Source organism: Pteropus alecto, unplaced genomic scaffold (genome assembly GCF_000325575.1).
Source record: "Pteropus alecto unplaced genomic scaffold, ASM32557v1 scaffold44, whole genome shotgun sequence".
Classification (NCBI taxonomy): Eukaryota; Metazoa; Chordata; class Mammalia; order Chiroptera; family Pteropodidae; genus Pteropus; species Pteropus alecto.
Genome location: NW_006436812.1, coordinates 528124 through 546937, shown reverse-complemented (window position 1 = coordinate 546937; position 18814 = coordinate 528124).

The following is an 18814-nucleotide window of genomic DNA, read 5'->3' as shown; positions in this document are numbered from 1 at the left end:
CTGGGAAAATGGAAATTATTTTACTTGTGTCATGGGTTGAAGGAGGTAATGTTTGCAAAGCCCTAGGCCTCTGTACTCTATAACAGGGGTCCCTAACCTGCAGGGTCGTGGACTGCTACCAGCCCATGGCCCGTTAGGAAACGGGCCACACAGCAGGAGGTGAGTGGCTGGGGAGCCAAGCTTCATCTGTATTTGCAGCTGCTCCCCAGCGCTAGCATCACCACCTCAGCTCCACCTCAGATTGCCAGGCATTAGATTCTCACAGGAGCACTGGTCCCTGCTGCCAAAAAGGTTGGGGACCGCTGCTCTATAAAGTGCCATGTAAACCAAAGTAGCAGATGATGATGATGATAATGATTAATGCTGTCACCATCCCTTCGACCCTTGATAACAAGATGTGAGGATAAGGCCTCCTTAGGAGCTCAGAGGAAAACCAGGGTATAAAAAAGGGCAAGCTGGTTAATGAAGAGATGGGAACGTGGCCAACTGAATGAATAGTGCTGTTTATCCTGGAAACAAGGAAACTTCAGAGCAGGGAGCCACCTGGAGCTTGTAGGAAAATATGAATTGTTTCAGTCCTACCACCTCAAAGCGCCCTCCTTTGTGGGGACCAGTAAATGTAGTTGTGGGGGTGCCTGTGTGCAGGCCTCATTAGCAGCGGAGAGAAAGGGGGCGCTGGTTTCAACATAGGTAATTCTGCCCCATTAGAGTGTTTTCAGCTCACACCGCACAGAACTGAGGGTGGGAGCTGTCCCAGGAGGCCCCGTGAGCCAGATCTCAGATGCATCACAAGGACAGCTCGCCCGTTACCATCACAGCCCAGGCCGATAATTGTCCTGCAGCTTGAAAATGGAGGGTCTTCCTCCGTCCACAGAAAAAGAGGGGTAACATGGAAAGGGAAAGGACTCATGTGACATGGACACACACACACTGAACCCATATTGAGGCAGATCCACAGACCCAGCCAATCACAGGCACACACAGATATACAGACCAACGCTAACACAGAGAGACACAAAGACAAGCAGACAGACATCACAAATAAGCACAGTGTGACAGACAGACACCACGAAGCCATGCACAAGCATGTCCACCGAGAAACATATAAACACGTGCAGGAGATGATGTTTGACACAAAAGCACACAAATGCAAATGCAGACAGGCATGGTGAGAAACACAAGATACAGACATGCATTGACCCAAAAATGCACACATGTGCATGTAGGGCATGCATGTGCACACATATGCACACAGACACACATGTGCATCACACGGTGCAATGATTAACAGCTAAACTTTGACTAGGAATCAGGACAGAAAAAGTAAGAAAAGAGAATGGTAACGATTCCACAAGTTCCCAACATTCAAAGAAGTTGGATTCTCTGCCCCCTCCCAACACTGATCCTCCTATGTGGCTCTCTATCTGATGCAGTGTGCTCTGCACGTAAGCAGTTCTGATTTAGATGATAGATAGAAACCATTTATACAGTTAAACACGGTAGGGGTCTAAACGCTGCTCCCCGCAGAACACCAGATGTGAATAGATGAACATTTGATTGTCCTCGCGCCTGTTTCTGACAAGCTAACAGATAAGAAACCATCCCACTGAATTCCCGGAAAACTGGAGACCACGAGTGCAGATAGCAACATGCAGGAAGAGCTGGGATTTATTAAGGCAGGTTTCTAAATATGAAAGAGACAGCAGCTGGCCGTGCTTCCCCCAGCAGACTTTGTAGGCGGGATATCGCTTGATAACCAAGATGAATGAGCAGAGTTTATACCGCGGAGTGTTCAGAGCCTGGGGCGTCAGGAACGACCTCACGCGGGCCGGAAACAAGCATCGCCTGCACTTCTGGACACTGGGGTATTTGAAACAGGGGTGGTCCCACTGTCTCAATTGGTCCCTTCCTTACGGCAGCCTGAAATTCCACTAGGAAGTTTCAGAGCCTTCCAAAATTCTTTATGAAAAAATAAATACGCACATGAAAACACACGCAGTGTAACTAGTCACTCGGGAAATGCAAATCAAAGCCACAAGGATGTGGAGAAATTTGAACCCTCGCGTATTGGCGGTGGGAATTTAAAATGGTGCAGCTGCTGCAGGAAGTGGTATGGCATTCCTCAAAAAAATTAAACATGGAATCGCCATATAATCCAGCAATTACACTTCGGGATATACACCCAAAAGAAGTGAAAGCCAGGACCCACACAGATATCTGTGCACCAGTGATCATAACGACATTATTCACAATAGCCAAAAGGTGTCCACTGACAGATGAATGAATAAGCAAACTGTAATATGCATATATATACATGTATATTTATACATACATATGTAAATATAAAATGTTTATGTTTATAAGTATGTAAATATATAAAAATCATGTATGTATACATTAAAAAAACTATGTATATATACATAAAATAAAAATTTCATTATATAAAATAGAATTATTCAGCTTTAAAAGGGAAGGAAATTTTGACACATACTGCAACATGGATGAACCTTGAAGAAATTCTGCTAAGTGAAAGAAGCCAGTCACAAATGGAAAGATATTGTATGATTCCACTTATGTGTGGTACCTAGAGTAGTCAACATCATAGAAACAGAAAGTCGAATAGTGGTTGCCAGAGACTGGGGAAGGAGAAACGGAAGTTAATATTTAATGGGGACAGAGTTCTGGAGATGGATGGTGGTGATGTTTGCACACCAATGTGAATATACTGAATGCTACAGAACTGTATGCTTAAAAATGGTTAAACATGGTAAATTTTACATTATGTACATTTAACTACAATAATACATGTATATGCAGTACGGGTTAACACATGAAAATACTCCCCTATCAATGGGATCATAAAGATCAGTTTGCAGCCAGCAGAGAGCCAGATCCCCTAGGAGGAAAGGAGAGAGATCTTAGAAACGTAACGCCCAGGGATAGAGGATATCTGGGTGTCACTGTCATCCCCCACAAACATGCCTCCTCTCATCACAGCTGGCCTGCCCTATGTCCCAATACCTACCCATCATCTTCACCTGAGCAAGGTCACGGGGCCCACAATTACAGCTCTTCTCCTCCCACTGTTCCATCGGAACAAGATCCCAAATCAAGAGGAAGTAAAGGAAAAAAAATGGCCAACCTAAGATAGCCCAGATGTCTAAATATTCTAAAGGCGGCAAGCAAACTAACACAGTGTGTGTTTTTTTGCACATGAACACTGCACTAAGAATTTTATGTATGCTACATGTACTCACAGCAGCTAGATGAGTTATTATCTCCGTTTTGCAAATAAGGAGACCAGAAAAGAGGCCATTTTTTAAAAGCTGCCCCCAGTTACAAAGCTAGCAAGTGGAAAAGCCAGGATGCAAACACTAGAAAGCCCACCTTCAAAACTACAAAGCCCCTGAGATTGTTGTAGCATTTGTAAAACCTAGACAATTATATATTGGTCCAGGTAAAACAATTCAGGCCACCTAAAAAAAATCAATGTCATTTACTTGGTGCTAGAATTATATCAGTGCTTTTCCACTGACGGAGATTTTGTTCTCCTCCCTAGGGAACTTTTGGCAATGTCTACAGAGAGTTGGGGTATGTGTGCTGCTGGCATCTGGGGGCAGAATCAGAGATGCAGCTAAGCATTCTGACCCCTCTCCCTCCGAAAGAATTATCTGGCCTTCAACGTTAACCAGTGTCAAGGTCGAGAAACCCTGAATTACATATATCTCCACTGAGCGTGAGGTTGGCTGTGCATCTCCCTTCATCCCTGCCTTCACCTTCCCCCCTTGCCTCCTTCCTATTCATCTGTTCACTCACTGACCCCCCAACCCCCAAAAATCTATCCATGCTAATTCACTGAACACTTATTTAGAAGTTGCAACGTTCTAAGTGTTCATCAGAGCTTCTGAGCAAACATGCAGAATGGGCATGCAAAAATGACTATCGAGAAGAAAGTCCATGTTTAATAGGAAGACCAATTATTCAAAAACATATTAAAATTGGTAGACACAATTTTCCAAACCATGTAAACTATATAGAAGTCAAAATGATAAAAACTCTGTTTCAAGGGTGCACATCAGCACCCTGAACTCAGTGAATCTTATTAGATTAGCTTGGAGACCTAAAACTTATATGGCGTTCATTATTATATCGAATCAGAATTAGACCTGGCCAAGAAAAGGCTTTCTTTTTTTGATGATATTCTAAAATAGGACTACTGTTTTCTTATTTATCCAAAGCACCCCATAAACAAGACTGCCTCCCTTCCTTCCTTCCTTCCTTTATTTCTTCCTTCTTCTCTTCCAGCAGTTCATGTTAAGCATACTCAACTTGATCACTCTGTGGAAGTGGGTTAGGGAGCTGCGGTGGGTAGACTCTAAGGTGAGCCCCCATGATCCCTACCTTCTGGAAGTCATAACCTTACATAAGTCCCTCTCCTTGAGTGTAGGCAAGATGGTGACTCGCTTCTAACCAACTGAATATGGCAAAGGTGTCGGCTGTCCCCTCCATAACTACGTCACATTACGTAACATTCCGTCTTGCTAATTGACTCACTAGAGACGCTTCCTTCTGGCTCGATAAAGTAGGTAGACATGTCAGAGAAGTTCATGTGGCAAGAAACTGCATGGTGAGAGTGGCCTCTGGACAACAGTCAGCAAAAAATAATAATAATAATGACTTAAGCTACAATACCAAGGAATTGAACCGAATGCTGCTGACCACCACAGAAATGAACCCTTCTCCAGCTAAATCTTCAGATGGGAACCCAGCCCTGGCCGCCATCTTGAATGTAGCCTCATGAGATCTTAAGCAAAGAACCCGTCCAAGTCGTTCCTGCATCGCTGACCCACAGGAACCATGAGATAATTAACGGGAGTGTTTGCGGTCTCTACACTTGTAAGTTGTGACACGGTGACAGAAAACTGATATAGGAAGACAGTATGAGCCAAGCACTGCTTCCTGCCCTTTCATCCTCCCACTGACACGGAGCCTTCCAGAAACAAGGATATTTTTTTTGGCTCCAAACCCAATAAGATGAGAAGTTGTGGGACCACCATTCTGTCCGAGGGGCCCCAGATTTATGAATGGCTCTAACGTCCATTAGGCCGCGGGAAGGGGCTAGGGTGTCTCCGTCTGTGTTTAGAAGTCCATTTGTTTCCATTCCTTGTCAGCAGTTTGCATAAGTGAGTGGTTTTATTTCTTGTGAGAGAGGAGGGAAAACGCACGAGTTAACCCGGCAGTGGAAGATTTGTCAAATAAAGCTTTTAATAATGGGTCTGTTTGACAGTTTTATAGTTCTTCAACTTCCCGGCCATTTGAAGGTGGTAGGTTTTCAATAAAAATTAAGTCCTTTTCCAAGAGAAACTCGGTCCCCTGTTATTTTAAAACAACCGGTCCAGGGTGCACTGAAGCACCTTAATTCCACGGCTGAAAGTAAATCTCTCTCCTTTTCCGTATTAATAATTCGGGCAATCCATCAGCCCGAGACGGACCGTGAGCTTTTTGCACTAGTATATCCAGGTGGCCTGATGAACCACATCTGTAACTAGACTTGCTGGGTGATTATTAGGCTGTTCCTGAAAATAAATGGCCTGGCCTTCTCTGCAGCTTACTTAAGTTCACCAGGGAGGGGCCAGTGGCTCAGACTTCCTTCTTTAATTTCCTCGAATTCTTCAAAACTTCTTCTGCATCAAAGGAAGTGGTTCAGAGACTGGGCTATGAGAAGGGAGGTAGCATGTCGGAAAGGCCCCGGGACATGGAGCCTGAAGACCTTGGTCCTAGAATGAGCTCCAACATCCCCCGCCAATGATACAACCATCAGCTCACCATCCGATTTCTCAGACTTGTAGTTTCTCCGTTTGTCACGGAGGATTGGAAAAAGAAGGATGAAAGCATGAGTTTAGAAGCAGGATTCTGGGGCTCAAATCCTGACTCTGTAATCTACTGGAGCGATCAGGAGCATACGCCTAATCCGTCTGTGCTGGGATTCCCTCATTTGAAAAATATTATGACAGTCTCTAGCAGTTCTTAGAAGCTCAAAAAAGAGGGAGGGGGTTCATCTCTGTAAACTACTTAGCCTGATTCTTAAGCGCTCATTCAATGCTAGTTGTTCTATTATTATTATTACTCTTATTATTACTGGGTATATCGTTACCATCACAATCAAGAAAAATCTTGCTAAGCCCAGAAATCAGAAATTCATATTAAGTATAGAGTCCTTGCTTTTCTAAGATCCATTCTTTCTTTCCCTGTCAGGGAAAGTATACAGTGTCCTGTGCCTGGCCTAGTGTTTCCATATAACATATGTCATTGCAACTGGCATCTGTGAATATCAGGTGATACTCCAGACCTTGAAACAGCCAAAGGAATGGTTGGCTCTGAAGATAAAGATTCAGCAGTGGGAAGGGCTGGGGAGAGGATAGTTGCCTTTCATTATAAGCCCTGGGTATGATTTGGATTTTTGTGCAATGTGCATCTACTACTTTGATTAGAAATGTGCCATTTATTATAAATGCAAAACAAATGAGATAAAGGGTACACACCCCAAGGCACTAGAGAGATGCTGTTACTCAAGGTGACCCTAGACCTGGACATTCAAGTCTAGCATCTTTCAATTAGCCTGAGGGTCTGCTCAGCCTCCAATGGCTGCAGAACCATGGATGACCACAAAGCAGTTCCACAGACCCGGTCTCTAGGAAGCAAATATGCCCCAGTCCTCTCCTCAATAAAGTCACAAAGTCACCACTCACCACAGGCTCTGACACCTCCTGATTCTCAGTGGAAGCAACAAGACCTGACCTCACTTGACACCCAGATCCCTGCACACTTATCACAGGTGTAAATGGTTGTCATCATTTTCTTGGTCTGCACCATCTCCATCATCATCCTCATTACCAATTCCTCTCCTTAATAGGTCAGAAAGCCAACCCCACTCACAGATCCCTCTGCTAGTGCTCAGCAACCACTTGTTTTCCTGTTACAGTGAGTTTAAATAGTTCAGTGTCCTCCATGCTTAGCGCTTGTCTTTACAGGCTGAAAAGGCGGAATCTCTACGGTCTGTATTACGTGAATATCACAACTGAATTTCTGAATCTTGCGCATTCTTTGAAACACGGTGACCCTTTGCTGGTGTCTTTCAGAACTCAGTCACGCCCTTCTGTGAGTGGCCCTATCCCTGCTCACTGGCCTCCTGGCCACTTTCCCTCCATCCCCAACTGTCTGCTGATGAGCTAGCTCTGCCCGGGGCCTCAGCTCTGGCAGGGGAAACTGCTTGGAACAACATGGCTCCATTATGCTCCCTCTCTGTCATTCCTTCCTGGAATTTAATTGGATTTTTCTGTTCCCTTTGTTAGCTGATATCACAGAATAAAAATCTCCCCAAGTGCAATCACTTTCATCGGCACCATTCCAGTGCGTGTCATGATGAGGCCTGACAGGAAAGGGGCTCTCTACTATTCCACAGAGGAAATAAATATTTGACTTGCAGCTGAGACTTTATTTATAAAGAGGACTGACCCATGCAACTCCCTAGAGAGGAAGGTCTCCAATGCCTACCTATGGTGCAGGTCGGTCCATCAGCTTCTTTCACAAAGGAATCCTGCACATGACATCAGCAGGACAGAGTCTCATAAAGTGTAGGCCACCAACCACTTAAATCAGACTTTCCCAGAGTGCCTGAGAAAAAGGCAGATTCCTATGCCGATCTCAGGCCTACTGAACCCAGATCTCTTGTGGATCGGACCTGAGAGCCTACTATTTTAACAGTAAGGCAGTGGTCCTCAAATTTTAGTGCTCTTCAGTTAAGTTGCTGGGGAGTGAGGAAGAGGGAGGCCCCAAAGTAGAAATTTGCTGGATGAAATTTGAAAAGAAAAAAAGAAAATACTTGGTACCCCAGCAGACACTGGGCCACATACAGCACTACACACCAGCATGAAGATATTTTTCTCCTCCCAAATGGATCTTCTCCTTTAATTTACCCCATTTCTTCCCAATCTTCATTACATTCTAGACCCTATGTCTTGAGGGTGAATTTTAAAAGAACTTTTCCACTTTGTGGAAACTTAGCCTTCTCAAAAGTCAGACACCAGACTCAGCAAAAAAAAATTAGTGGTTTGAAATTTTTTTAATGCATGTTTATATGATGTATACATACACACACGTGCATATCTATAGATAAATCAAAACATTGATTTTGAAATATTTAAGCAATCGATATTGCAGATTGATATTGATGTGCAAAGTAATTAATTATGCATCATTTCAGTTATTATTCCTGTTGATCTAAGGCCAGAAGGTACTCTGCATTTTCAAAAATAAGGAACCTATTTCAGAAGCAGTCTGGTTTAGTGAAGGAAACCACAAGACAGAAAGCTGACGAAAATTCCTCGGATGAGCCAGAGTCCTTAAACTCCTAAGAGGAACAAAGGTCGTCTTTTTTGGTCACTTAGATACCTCCAGGACCTTCTCTTTTTAAATACACAGACCTGTCTAGACCTGTGTTGGTGTGTTCATGGTATAATTTGAGAAGTCCTGGAGAATATTCCCCACCACGAGCACCCCCACCCCCCGTTGGCTCTGCAATGCTTGATGACGTCAGATTCAACTTGGCTTTCACAATTAACAAAATTCAGCTATCTAATATTCGACCCAGAGGCAGTATCAAAACAATGTTGAAATTATTATCAACTACGTAGGTTTTTCTTCAGTCATTTCCTTATGATAAACGTCAGGGGAAGACCTTACTTGGGTACTTACTTGGGGAGTAAAAAGTTAGAAATATTTTATGGCTTTTGATGCATATTGCTCCTTAGCTTTCCAAAAACCATCACGCCACTTGTAGTGATTTTCTATCGCTGTTGTAACAAATTGCTACACATCGAGTGGCTTAAAACAACACAAATTTATTATCTTATGTTTTTATAGAGATCTCACTGGACTGAAATCAAGGTGCTGGCAGAGCTGCATTTCTTCTGGAGGCTCTAAGGGAGAATCCATTTTCTTGATTTTTTTTTTTTTTTTTTTAGCTTCTAGAGGCCACCCGCATTCCTTGGTTAGTGGCCCCACCTAGTCAAAGCCACTGATGTAGCATCTCCCTGACCCGGCTTCTATCATCACTTGACTTTCCCTGACCCTCCTCTTCTGCCTCCCTGTTTCAACTTTAAGGACACTTATGAGTACTCAGGGCCGGCCCAGATAATCCAGGATAACCTCTCCATTTTATGTTCAGCTAATCAGCAACCTTAATTTCATCTCCAACCTAAATTCCCCTTTGTAAAGTAACATATGTAAGGTAACATATTCACGGGACCACTAGTGTGCCTACCACACCACTTATGAGTTCCATCTATAAGAATTCAAATGGGATGCATTCACCAAAAGCTTGGCATCTCTTTTTAATGAATTTAGAAACTAGGTACCAAATGGCATCTGTCACAGGCGGGGTCCCGGGCAGCAGAGCCTGAGATGGAGATTAGTGAGCAGGACATTGATCAGGGGTGAGCTTGGGAACAGCACCTGCTGAAAGGTGGGGAAGGAGGCAGAACTTGGCCAGAGGGACACCTGAGACTGTGACACAGGCTTAACAAAGGCCCGAGGTAGCTCCGCTCTGGAGCTGGAATGCCTGTCAGGTTTGTTCCAAGCTGAGGGAGGGGACTGGGCCCTGATATCAGCCGCTGGGCCCCGATATCAGCCGCTGGGCCCCGATATCAGCCACTGGGCCCTGATATCAGCCACTGGACGAGGGTGCCCAGGGAGTGGCTGTCACCTTGGGCAAGGCAAATTTTTTTCAACTGAGACCATCCTCAAAGACAGCTAACAACTGAGAGGCACCCTGGGCAATGCTCCCAGCCACTAAGGGAACAGGCCTCACCCCAAAGGGAGGTCACAGCATCTGCACCTACCTGGAAAAGACAAAATGCATCTTAACTAATGCTAAATACAAAGCGTCATATCGACTCTCTTTTTAATGAACCCACTCGGCCTCTCTCATCTGCCTTTTCACTTCTGTTTCTGGCCTTTGATGTCACTTGGGCTTTGTTTGGCTGCTCTCAAGTTACCAAGAGCCACACGCGCTTTTATTTACCCCGTTGGCCTCTTGTCCATTTTCTAGAACCTGATTCATAGCTCAGGTTTCCTTCTTCTTTCTGGACGTTTCTTCCTTTCCTATCTAGTCCTTCTCTGCTTTTTGCAATGGAGGCCTGTTATCCTATCTAGTTCCTATTTTTTATTTTTTTTTCAGACTGACACTGAAAGCATGGCCTGCCTTTTCCAAAGCAAGGCAGACGGTTTTGAACCACAGCCGACATAGGTTAAGCTCTGCTAAACTCCATGACACAAGGATTATAAATTAAAGGTCAACCTGTTCCTTCACATGATTGCAATTGAAAAAAAAAAACCTCAAAATGTACTAAATTCAGATGAATTGGAATCTCAGGTCAGAAGAAACGCCAACGTCGGAATAAAGATCAGTTTCCAAGAGTGTATTTGGACAGAGCCTGACCCCGTTGATTCATCTCCAGACCCGCAGTCTCCTTAATCAGATGTTTGTTCATCCTTCTGCCTGCAGCATCGATGGTCATCAGAGAGCCCCACCCCCACTCCTCACCCCCAGCTAGGGGCTCAATCCTATGGCAGGCAGGGTCTGTTTAACTCGGAGAATTTTGCAAAGCTTAGCTGAGAAGTGAGTTTTCATCTCCCCAAGGCGGCAGTACTCAGAGTGACAAAGAACTGACCTCCAGGTCAACAGCCAAGAATGAGTACAGCCCTGTTAGAAAGAGAAAACACTAACAAGGGACCTGGCCCCGCTAAGACAAGAGGCGTTCTGCCACCCCGGGCTTAGCTTCGAGGCTGAAATGCTGCATAGACCCAGGAGTGCATTACTAACAGTTATATCCATTTGCATTTTACAGAAAGCCAGCGTGCTATTATCTCATTTTGGTGCATCAACAACCCTGTCAGGTAGGCAGGGCAGGGATCATTATTTGCACGACAGTTTTATGTTTCCTTGTGTAAGACAGCACATACACAATGCGGCCATGCTGGGCCATGCTGCCGGGAAGGGAATGTAGACACAGGCAGACAGAACAGAACCAGCTCTGATCCTTAGGCCATCACAAACACAGCCGGAATCCAGAGGGTGTGCAAAACACGCCTTTCCTTCTCCCTCGGGTCTCCTATCAGTCTTAAGCACCCACCTCTAAAGGAACCAAAAAGCCCTCGCTCTCATCTCCCTCCTCCTCCTTCCTGTACCATTCTGCCACATCTCCTGCTTCCGGCTTTCATCCCACTGGAGCTTTGGTGTAGAAATCAATTTTGTTCCTGGAAGCCAAAGCAGGCAAAATTCACATTCCCTGTTAAAGCCCCTCCTTCTCCCATCTCCTCCTTCTCTGTCCTGGGAAACAGATTTGCCCCTCCTTCTGGGGCCAGCAAATTTCATATGCCCCTGTCCAGAACGAAGCAAATACAACAATTAGTCTCTCCCTTGGTATCAGCGATCGCCCACCTCTCATAGAATAATGGCATCAGGCTGTTATGCTACAGAGCCCACCCATCAGTGACAAGAATGGAGAGAAACAGAGGACCCTCTCTTTCCACATGTTTACTGCTAAAAATGTGCAAAATGCAGAGAAGCAGGAAAGACGCGATTAATCTCACCACTCAGTGGCACACTGTTCACATTTTGATGTTCCTTCTAATCTCAATTATTTTTAAATGAAATTGGAATCATGCTATGTATAAATTTTCATCCTGCATTTCTACCCAATTCTTGACTATGGCATTTCCTCACGCCATCGAACGTGCCTTGAAAATGTGACTTTTTAATGACCAGGGTATTCCATTGTCTAGAGGTAATATTATTACAATTAGAGTGTCTGTGAGACTGCATTTGTGTTCTATGTGAATGCTGCCCCCTGGAGTTGTGCAATGAGGTGGCTCTATTATTTTTAAGTGACCATGGCCATTTTAACTGTGGGAAACTGAAACTAAGGGATCTTTAGTGACTGACCCTCTTAACTTCAGTGAGTGGCATAACTAGAAATCCAACTGTCTTAGCCGACACGAGCTGCCATAACAAAATACCATAAACTGGATGGTGTAAACAACCAACATTTATTTATCATAGTTCTAGAGGCTGGAAGTCCAAGATCGAGGTGCAAGCACGGTCAGGTTCTGATGACAGCCCTCTTCCTGGCTGCAGACTGCCAAATTCTTTAATCCTCACATAGTAGAAAGTCAGCCAGACAGCTCTGAGGGGTCTCTTTTATAAGGGCACTAATGCCATTCCTGAGGGCTCCACCCTCATGACCTAACCACCTCCCAAAGGCCCCACCTCCTAACACCATCACATTGGAGGTTAGGATCTCAACATGGAAATTCTGGTGGAACCAAGCATTCAGTCTATAATACCAGTCTCATCCATTTGCTCATCAGTAATAGCCTGCAAGCCAGCTGGGGTCTCCAGTTCCACCGACTCATAACCCAAAAACCCAAGGGATGGCCATAAAAGAGCAGGGCTGGACTGGATGTCATTTCAGTAACGACAACAATGAACACCACAAACACACTGGGGGGTTGTTGGAATGACCCAAGCTCTGCACCAGGAAACACGAGCTATCCTATTTTAATCCTATGTCGATGTATTGCTATTACTGTTATCATTATTAGAATCATTCATTTTAAGGATGAAAGCACTGAAATCGGAGAAGGGAGGGAGCTTGGTCAAGGCCACTGTGGGGAAGTGTTTGAACGTGACCTGCTGAAAGGAAAATGCAAGCTCTTGAACACCATGTAAGTCATCTCAGTCTGCAGAGACCTTTTGTTGCCATTCCCAACTTAATTTGAGTCTTATATCTAGGAAAGGAACCAGACTTCCCTCCCAAGTTCTGAAGGTGACTCCTCTCATTCACTCCATTCTCAGAACTTTCTCGAACACCCTTCTGTCGGTAAGATACCGACATTCTATAGCAGCTCTAACAGAACTATGATGTAAGCCACATGTGTCGTTTTAAATTTTCTAGCAACCATATTAAACAAGTGAAAGGAAATAGGGAATATACATTTTTAAATTATATTTTATTTAACCCAAGTGATCCAAAATATTAACCTTTCAATATGTGGCACTAACCACATTTTGAGCACTCAGAAGCCACACGTGGCTGGTGGCTATCATCGTGGATGCTGCAGTGGACAGCGCAAGTACAGGTTAGAATTCAGTGCGCATTAGAATAAACTGGAAACCTTAATTTAAAACACAAACTCCCGGGGCCCATTCTTAGAGATTCTGCTTCAGAAAATCGGCAACAGGACCCAGGATCTGCATTTCGAATAAGTGCTCCCAGGTCACTCCAACGAGAGTGATCTGAAGCACGCACTTTGAGAAACTCTGCCGTAGGAGATTTTCAGGGTTCCAAGCAAAGGTTCACCTGACCCTCAGGACACAGAATAAAATAACCTGAGTCACCATGGGGCCACTGCCATGATATCTACATCCCCAAAGTCATCTACCACTGCAATTTTTGTTCTTCTCTGACTTAAAGTGACCAAGTGAACTTGATACACGCATGTGATGACACAGGCACCTATGTTGATATGGGCCCAAGTGAACTTGATACATGCATGTGATGACACAGGTGCCTATGTTGATATGGGCCCATTCACTGGGTCCTATCATGAGCCATTTCTTCAAGTCTCAGCAGCATGAAACTACACAATTCAACAACACCTCATCCTTCTCTTTGTAATTTGAATAGATTTCCAATTATAAAATATTTTAAAAAATACGAGAACATCGAGGAAAAGCTGGATTCCATTCCAAATGTGATGAAATCCTTGAAAGAATTTTAATGGGGATGGGGGGCAGCGGTATCACAATCTTACTAACATTTATATAGATCATTTTAGCTGCTATAGAGAATGGATTCAGAGGAGGCAGCTATAAGGGTGAAGCAGGGGACCAGTAAGAAGGCTATTGAACTAGCCAACTGGTTACCTGCTAAACTGTACACAAAACAAATATCACTTTATCAAGATCTCATCTAGGGCATCAGCGAAGTTGGGGTGTGCTGGGTCAAACTCCAATCTTCTTTCCTCTAAAGTAATATGTCAGGCTTCCCCGCCAATCATTCTCTACCTACCACATACCGTGAACCAGGACACAAACAAGATCACACCCATCCACGCACTGCCCAAGACCCAATAACAATTTCCAAGCACACGGGAGTCTACACTCAGGCTTAGAATAAAATTTTAACTTGAACACGGTTCAGTTCTGCCACTATATCAATTTTATATTGCTGAACATAAACTCAGCATCTCAGTCTGAAGCATCTGCATTATGGTTACTCTGCTGTACTTGGAGACTCTCCAAGACTGCGGGGAAGGACGTGCCTGGCATCCACACATCCAATGTGCCCTCCAGAACAGCCCTTCCAAAAGAAACATAAGGATTGTCCATTAAGCAAATTTTGAAATCCTCCTAAAGAATAAAAACTGATTACCACCTCTAAATCGGCAATTCCTTCCAGGTTTCAAAATGTAAGCTCCCATTCTCACCTGACATCCCGTCACTCTAATGTCAGGTGCCAATATGCTAATGAGAACAGGTATCAAGCAAGCTCAGTTGTTTTCCTGCGCCTCTCTGCAGATGGTTGTCCTTTGCCACATCTGGAAAACATTCTGAGGTGCCGCTTTCTGAGCTCGTCTATACATGAAGGGTGCGGGGTTTCTAGTTAATTTCTGGAGGTGCAAAAGCAACCAGACTACTTTGACCACTTCAGAGACCATGAATCACCAACAGTCACTTCGGCTGGGTCCTGAATGCCAGCTCCTTTTGATGCCCAGTGCATTACTGGACAATGTTTTAAAGTCTTTCTTCTCTTGACAAGATATTGGCAGCCACAGCTGGTAAGGGTATATTTTGTATGTTTCCAACCAAAACAGCTGCCACTGCTGTACAGAATCCAATGCTAAGAGTGAAAGGAAAGATCAGACCTTTCATCTAGAGTTGGGAAAGTCCTAAGCCAGTGGATTCGACTCATACCTTTGGAATCAGGTATGATGTGTAAACAGTGCTGTCTTCTTCATCCATGTGTTTCTTGGATGGTTCCTGGATAAACCGAGTCAGTGGGTGAGGAAAAAGAGTAAGAGAGGAGAGGAAAGGGAAGGACAGGTCTCTCAGTTTGGAGCAGGGGATGTTGAAAGAGGTCAGTTGTCACACAGAAGCCCGATTGATGATGGCTGTCTTGGGATTCAGCCTGCATGTGTCATCCATCATGGGAAAAGCCCAATAAATCCCTCCTCCTCGAGCGTTTGTAACACAGCTTCTCTTTCGAAGTCCATAAATCCAGGAGGCCAAACGGAAGGAGCACTCCCCCTTCTCCTGCACGCACGATTCCTTGTGGCTCGTACTAACTGGTGGCCTAGTACTCACACTAATACTTAGCTCTTCGGTCCTCTGAAATCTTTCTTCACCACTCCACAGCCGTCATCTCCAATGTCGGTAATTAACATTCACGCCATTTGAGGTATTTTACATTTATTATCTCATCTGACCCTTGCCTTAATGAGGAGGTACAATTATCCCAATTTCATCATATAGGAATAACTGTAGACCCTAAAGTCAATTTGCACAAATTTATATAACAACCAGCAGTACATAAGTGTGTCTGCTCATCACACCCCAGCCGGCACTACACCTTATAATGTTTTAATTGGGCAATTTGATAGGTAAAATTATGTTTCATTGTCCTCCCAGTTCCCATTTCTCTGATGCCTATTAAAGATGAATATTTTCTTTATATGCTTATAGACCATTTGTATGTCTCACTTTGGAAATCAACTTTTCATGCCCTTTGCACATTTTTCTTTTGAATTTTTAAAGATTTCTTAGCATTGTTATTCTATTCATCTTTACCATATTTCTTGCAACACCCTCCCTGTTGCCACTTGCCCTTTAATTTTGTTCATTGTGCTTTGTTGTACAAAGCTTTCAGATTTTTTTTACAATGCTTATATTAGCTCTCCAGAAATTATTCAAAGTTCTCAATTTTTTTAAACTGAATCCATTCGTATTTTTCTTATAATTTCTTTTATGCATTTCAGGCTTAACAAAAATTCTATCTTGAATGAGATAAATATTTATCCACATTTTATGCTTTTTTACTTTTCGTTTTTACAGGGTTTTTTTCATATTTATCCCTTTATTTCATTTGGAACATATTTGGGGGCATAACATAATTGCGAAGATCTAACTTGCTTCTTTTCCCCTAAACAACAAATTCTTCTATTATGGCTTCTTGAATTTACTTGTTTCCCATTGATTTATGATGTTTTCTTCGTCACATTTTTATATGATATATATGCTCAGGTTTTAGTCAGTAGTATTTCTTTTATTCCATTGATTGTTTCTTGTACCATATCACATTGTTTCAGCCCTATAAAACATTCTGTGATTTGTTCAGGCAAGTACTTTCATTTTCAAAATGTCATTGGGTTACCATTATTCTTTTTTCAAAATGCCTTTAGATAATCTCACTCACTAATTCTTTCAGATGAACTTTAGAATGATTTTGAAAGATTCTCAAAAGTCCCATAGAGTATTCTGATTGGCATATTATAACCTTATATACAAATTTTCAAATAATTGACACCTTGATAAGATTTAATCTTCTCATTTAAAAATGACATATTCTTTCAAATATGTCTCTCTGTCAATTTGGGTCTATCATAGTACTTATTGGACTTAATTATGTGATACACTACATTTAAGTTAGCTAAAAACATACTTTAACCTATGTTTCTCAAATAAGATTTTTCTTGTGAAATATTTAGCATAGTACCTAAAATATATTAAGAACTTGATAACTTTTATTTTTAAATTACTATTATCATTAATATTATTTATCAAAGACTAGAATGAAATGGTAGCTGCTGATATACGTAATTCTACGTAAGAGAAAGAATCAGTATGCTTTTCTTCCCTATTGTTTCTTTTTGTTTTCTCCTATATCTTAACTTTCAAAAAGTGTTTCAACATTCATAGTTCATTTTGTTGCCAATTCCTTTATGCCAAAATATTGTCATTCTTGAGTTTTCTGTTTTAATTACTCTCCCAGCTGCCTGGAGTGTATCTTGAATTATTGTTTTAAAGAACAGTTGGATTTATTTTTTTCTAAGCCACTGCATAACCAATTACCTAAAATAACCAATTACCTAAACATAAAATATTAAAAGGTTTTTTAAAAACATTTTTTTTAATTTTTTTCAGCAATGCGGTCATGGCAATCGGCATCCACAAAGCTGAGACCAGCCACTGGCATGGAATCACTAGGCTGCAAAGTGGGAGGAGACCATTTATCCTTTGCCGTTTATAGATATGAGGCTTGCCCTGTTCTAGACATCAAAATATGTGTCAACCTAATTTTGTAGTTCTCGATTCAACTCCATCAGTCTTATGATTAATGGGATGCTCTTACAGAGTTCAACAACAGTTTCAGTATCAGTTTTGGTTTTCAGAGTTGTGTGAGTTTCCATTTTTCTATGTCTTCGTGGGTTTTTTTAAATATGAAGTTGAAAAAGACTGTGTCCAACACAACTTTTAAACAGAAGTTCATTGATCACGTCCAGTGAGGTACTAAATAATTTTTGGCAGTTTAAAAGAGTATGAGCACTGGATTCGGACGGTTCAGGGTTTGTGTATCAGTTAAGAATCTGCATTTTGTGGAACAGAAAACCCAAATTAAAGTGGCTTAAGCAGTAAATAGAACTCATAGATCCACCTGAATAAAACAATTTCTACAGGAAGGCTTCAGGTAAGGCGTGTGCTAATGAGACCAATATCACCAAAGACCTGGTATCTATCAGCCTCTCTTCTCTCTCAAACACAGCAGTACCCTATACTGGACATTGCCTCATGGCAGCAAAATGGCTGTAGGAGCACCTACCCTCACACCCTCGTATCACATGTTCCAAGGAAGGAAAGCAATAATTTTCTGAAGACCTCCAGAAGAGAAGAAAATTTTCCCTCAAAGGTTGAAAAATTATCTCCTTGCATCTCCGTGACTCTTTTGGGATGAGGTGTTCATCCCCAAACCAGTCACTGTAGCTAGGAAATGGGATGTATTGGCTTAAACCAATCATAGACAACCCCAAACACTAGAGTTAGTCCCATCTAAAGTGAATAATTGAGACTAGGCAAGATGCTGATTTACTAAAGATAAAATTATAGCTCCATGGGCAGAGGGGGAAGGGGAGTATGGGTGAGGCAAACAAGAAGCACCCACTTGATATGAGCAATACCTCCACCTCTCGACTTGTCTGGATTCTGTCAATTCTAAGTGACAGAAACCCACGGTGTTCGCTATTGCTGCGTAACAAATTACCCCCAAATTTAGCAGCTTAGCACAACAAGCATTTATTATTTCACAGTTTTTATGGATTGGAAATGAGGGTCCCTCATGAGGTTGCCATGAGGGCGTCCTTGAGGGCAGCATGAATTTCAAGGCAGGAGGACACACTTCCAAGAGGGCTTCTTCCCATGGCTATTGGCTGCAGGCCTCTGCAGAGCTGCTTGAGTGTCCTCACAGTATGGCAGCTGGCTTCCCCCAAAGCGAGTGGTCCGAGAGAGAATGAGCAGGGAGGAGGCTGCACTTTCACTTTATTCTACTTGTTAGAGGGGAGTCACTAAGTCCAGTCCACAGGCAAGGAAAGGAAACTGCATCTTGAATGGAGGAGTGTCCACTTGTGGATATTTTTAAACCACCAGACCCATCTCACACATGCTTAAACCACAAGAGGGATTTATGGGCTTCAAAGTAGG